Raw genomic sequence first — 4757 nt, 5'->3', positions numbered from 1 at the left:
CGATTGTATGCCAAATACTCGTTCACAAGGAGGAGATTTAATACAACAAATTAACGAGATCAAACGTTTCATTAACGTCAAATGTCGAGCTCGCAATCTTCCCGAAGTAGCACCAATTCCGATTAATCAGGAATTGACCTTTACTGATCAAATCAATCAAATTATCCCGAAGTTAGAGATGGCTGCTATTCGTCCTCTTAGAGACTATGCCGCTCCTTCACGCGCTGAACCGCACTCAAGTATCGCACCACCTGCGATTGAGGCAAACAATTTCGAACTGAAACCTTCGTTGGTACAAGCTGTTCAACAGAATCAATTCTCTGGAAGCCCTGCAGACGACCCCAACCTCCATTTATCTGTGTTCGTGCAATATGCCGACACTGTCAAAGCTAACAACGTTAGTTCCAAAGCTATTCGATTACGTCTCTTTCCTTTCTCCTTGAGAGATAGAGCTAGAGAGTGGCTTCAATCCCTGCCTTCTAATTCCATAACTACATGGGACGAATTGAAGAGAGTATTCTTGGCAAGATACTTTCCGCCTAGCAAAACTGCTATGCTAAGAGGTCAAATCAATGGATTTACCCAGAAAGATAACGAATCACTCTCCGAAGCTTGGGAACGATACAAGGACATGCTTAGACTGTGCCCTCATCATGGACTCGAACCATGGCTGATCATCCATACTTTCTATGGTGGTCTCCTTTATAACACTAAAATGACTATAGATGCCGCTGCTGGCGGAGCACTAATGGACAAACCCCATGATGAAGCATACAACCTCATAGAGAACATGGCACAAAACCATTACCAATGGGGTGGAGAACGAGCCTCTCTAGAGAAAACCCAAACCAAAGGAGGAATGTACAAAATAAGTGGTATAGACTGCGTTAACGCTAAAGTAGACACTTTAACTCAAAAGATCAAAAACTTAACCATCACTCCTTCAGCCACCGCTGCTGCCGTAGCACCTAACTGCGAGATTTGTGGATTAACTGGACACGCAGTTGCCGAATGTCAACTCTTGACTGGAATTCCATCTGATCAAGTAAATTATGCTCAAGGAAACCCTTATTCTAACACGTACAACCCTGGATGGAAAAACCATCCGAACTTCTCGTATAAGAACAACAACGCATTGTACGCGCCTGGACAAGCACCTGCTGTCCCACCTGGCTATCAAAAAGCGCCTGTAGCTGCTCAAAACACCCCTAGGAAGTCGAATCTAGAAATCATGATGGAAAACTTTATAGCTTCCCAACAACAAACCAATAAGGACTTCCTAAATCAAAACATCCACAATAGCGAGCAACTAAAACAATTAGCGAACAAAGTAGATGCTTTAGCTACGCATAACAAAATGTTAGAAACGCAAATTTCACAAGTAGCCCAACAACAAGCACCTACTGCTGCCCCTGCTGGCACGTTTCCTGCTCAACCACAACCTAATCCTAAAGGACATGCGAACGCGATAACACTACGAAGTGGAACGAACTATGATGGACCTATCGATCCTAGAACTCAAAACGCACCCATGTCCCAACAAGAGCCAAAGGAAACCAAAAAGAAATCAACCGGTGATCAAACTGCTAAGACCGATGAGAACAACAACGAAGTGGAACCTGAAAAAGAAAAACCTTACGTTCCACCACCACCTTATAAGCCACCAATTCCTTACCCTCAGAGATTAGCCAAATCAAAAACCAAAGCGCAATTTAGAAAATTTGTAGAACTTCTGAAACAATTAAACATAACCATACCGTTCACAGAAGCCATAACCGAAATGCCTTCGTACGCTAAATTCTTGAAAGAAATTCTATCGAACAAAAAGAAACTCGAGGATAACGAAACTGTAACACTTACCGCCGAATGTAGCGTTATCATCCAAAATAACATGCCTCCCAAACTGAAAGATCCTGGTAGTTTTTCTATACCCTGCGTAATAGGAAAGACTATTATAGAGAAAGCCTTGTGCGACTTAGGAGCCAGTGTTAGTTTGATGCCTCTTTCAACCTGTAAGAAGCTAAATCTGGGAGAGCTTAAGGCAACGAGAATGTCTCTTCAACTAGCTGACTGTTCAGTTAAATACCTTGTAGGAATGTTAGAAAATATCCCTGTTCATGTAGGCCAATTCTACATCCCAACTGACTTCATCATAATGGATATCCAAGAAGACACTAACATCCCGATCATATTAGGAAGACCATTCCTAGCAACCGCTGGTGCAATTATAGACGTCAAGCGAGGAAAGCTTACCTTCGAAGTAGGAGAAGAGAAAATAGAATTTATTCTTTCCCAATTCCTAAAAGCACCTTCTATAATTGACACATGCTGCTCTGCCGACATAATCGATGAGTGTGTAAATGAAATAAAATCCGAACCACATAAGGAAACCGAGATCCTAAGAATTCCTATACCGCCAATTTTTGAAGATGACAACTGGCGTGGGGAATATCAAGATAACCACCTGAGTGAATGTTTAGCATTAACTCCTGATCCTATACCTGGGCCTAAGAAACCTGCTATAGAACTTAAAACACTACCTACTGACCTTAGGTACGAATTCCTAGACGAAGAACAAAACCGACCAGTTATAGTTAACGCCAATTTAGGACAGACCGAGACTGAAAAATTACTTACTGTCCTAAGAAAATACCCAACCGCTTTAGGATATAACATATCAGATCTGAAAGGAATAAGTCCTTCCCTCTGTATGCACCGCATTATGCTCGAAGAAGATTGTAAAACCTCTAGAGAACATCAAAGGCGAATAAATCCTATTATGAGTGATGTGGTTAAAAAGGAAATCCAAAAATTGCTAGAAGCCGGAATAATATATCCAATATCCGATAGTAAATGGGTTAGTCCTGTTCATGTCGTACCAAAGAAAGGAGGAGTTACTGTAATCACTAACGCAAAAGGCGAATCTGTAGCACAACGTACCCAAACTGGATGGAGAATGTGCATTGACTATAGGAAGCTAAACAAAGCCACCCGAAAAGACCACTTCCCTTTACCATTCATAGATCAAATGCTCGAACGCCTAGCTAAACACTCACATTTCTGTTATCTGGATGGATACTCCGGATTTTTCCAAATTCCAATCCACCCTGACGACCAAGAAAAGACCATGTTTACCTGTCCTTATGGTACATTCGCTTATAGACGAATGCCTTTTGGACTTTGCAATGCACCCGCAACCTTCCAGAGATGCATGATGGTAATATTTGCCGACTTCCTGGATGGAATAATGGAGGTCTTTATGGACGACTTCTCTGTCTGTGGAGGAAGTTTTGAAACATGTTTAGAGAACCTTGAACTAGTACTTAAACGATGCGTAAGCGTCAACCTTGTCCTTAATTGGGAAAAATGCCATTTCATGGTTCGACAAGGAATCGTACTTGGACACATAGTATCCGATAGAGGGATCGAAGTGGATAAAGCTAAAATCGAAATTATCGAAAACCTTCAACCTCCCAAAACAGTTAGAGAAATAAGAAGTTTTCTAGGGCACGCTGGTTTTTACCGACGTTTCATTAAGGATTTCTCTAAAATAACCAAACCCTTAACTGAATTACTGATGAAAGACGCCGAATTCATTTTTACCGATAAATGCACTAAAGCATTCCGTACGCTTAAACAAGCATTAATCTCTGCGCCAATTATGCAACCTCCCGACTGGAACGAGCCTTTCGAAATAATGTGCGACGCAAGCGATTATGCTGTAGGAGCCGTTCTAGGGCAAAGAAAAGATAAGAAACTACATGTCATACACTATGCGAGTAGAACCCTAGACGAAGCTCAAATGAATTACGCCACGACAGAAAAGGAATTATTAGCTGTCGTATTCGCGTTAGATAAGTTCCGTTCTTACCTGGTAGGAGCCAAAATAATCATATACACTGACCACGCCGCTATTAGGTACCTCCTAACCAAGAAGGACGCCAAACCGAGACTGTTGAGATGGATCCTGTTATTACAAGAGTTCGACTTGGAAATTAAAGATAAAAAGGGAACTGAAAATGTCGTAGCAGATCATCTCTCTCGACTGGAAAATCTGAAACCCGAACAAGTACCAATTGACGATGATTTCCCTTATGAAAGACTCATCGCTCAGTTAGAAGCTAACAAATTAGAACCATACCATACAATCACTGAAACCAATAACTTCGCAGAAGTAGCTTTAGTCCGCTCTGACACACCTTGGTATGCAGACTTCGTAAACTACCTTGCTGCTGGTGTACTACCTCCTGATCTAAGTTACCAACAGAAGAAGAAATTTTTCCATGACCTAAAACATTACTATTGGGACGACCCCCTACTTTTCAAAAGAGGCCCCGATGGAATCTTTAGACGTTGTGTACCCGAGGAAGAAATAGGAAGCATAATAACACATTTTCATTCTGCACCGTGTGGAGGACACCATAGCACATCTAGAACCTGCGCCAAAATCCTTCAATCTGGACTCTTCTGGCCTAACCTGTGGAAAGATGTTTATTTTGCTGTATTAAACTGTGATAGATGCCAACGAACCGGAAATATTTTGAGACGTGACGAAATGCCTCAGAAGGGCATTCTAGAAGTAGAAATATTTGACGTCCGGGGAATAGACTTTATGGGACCGTTTCCATCATCATTCGGGAATCAATATATACTCGTAGTTGTCGATTACGTTTCGAAATGGATAGAAGTTATAGCTTCTCCTACAAACGATACACGAGTAGTTATCAAACTCTTCAAAAACGTCATCTTTCCTAGGT

At 41.5% G+C, this 4757-nt stretch overlaps 1 non-coding gene across 1 annotated transcript; it reads right to left on the bottom strand.

Moving 5' to 3' along the window:
- Positions 1 to 553: 553 nt before the first annotated feature.
- Positions 554 to 660, bottom strand: LOC131608367 (small nucleolar RNA R71). The gene has a single exon (XR_009285631.1). It is a non-coding gene; the product is annotated as a small nucleolar RNA R71 (small nucleolar RNA).
- Positions 661 to 4757: the final 4097 nt, after the last annotated feature.

Source organism: Vicia villosa, linkage group LG5 (genome assembly GCF_029867415.1).
Source record: "Vicia villosa cultivar HV-30 ecotype Madison, WI linkage group LG5, Vvil1.0, whole genome shotgun sequence".
In the NCBI taxonomy this organism is placed as follows: domain Eukaryota; kingdom Viridiplantae; phylum Streptophyta; class Magnoliopsida; order Fabales; family Fabaceae; genus Vicia; species Vicia villosa.
The sequence above is the reverse complement of the archived record's forward strand: the minus strand, read 5'-3'. Positions and strand labels throughout refer to the sequence as shown.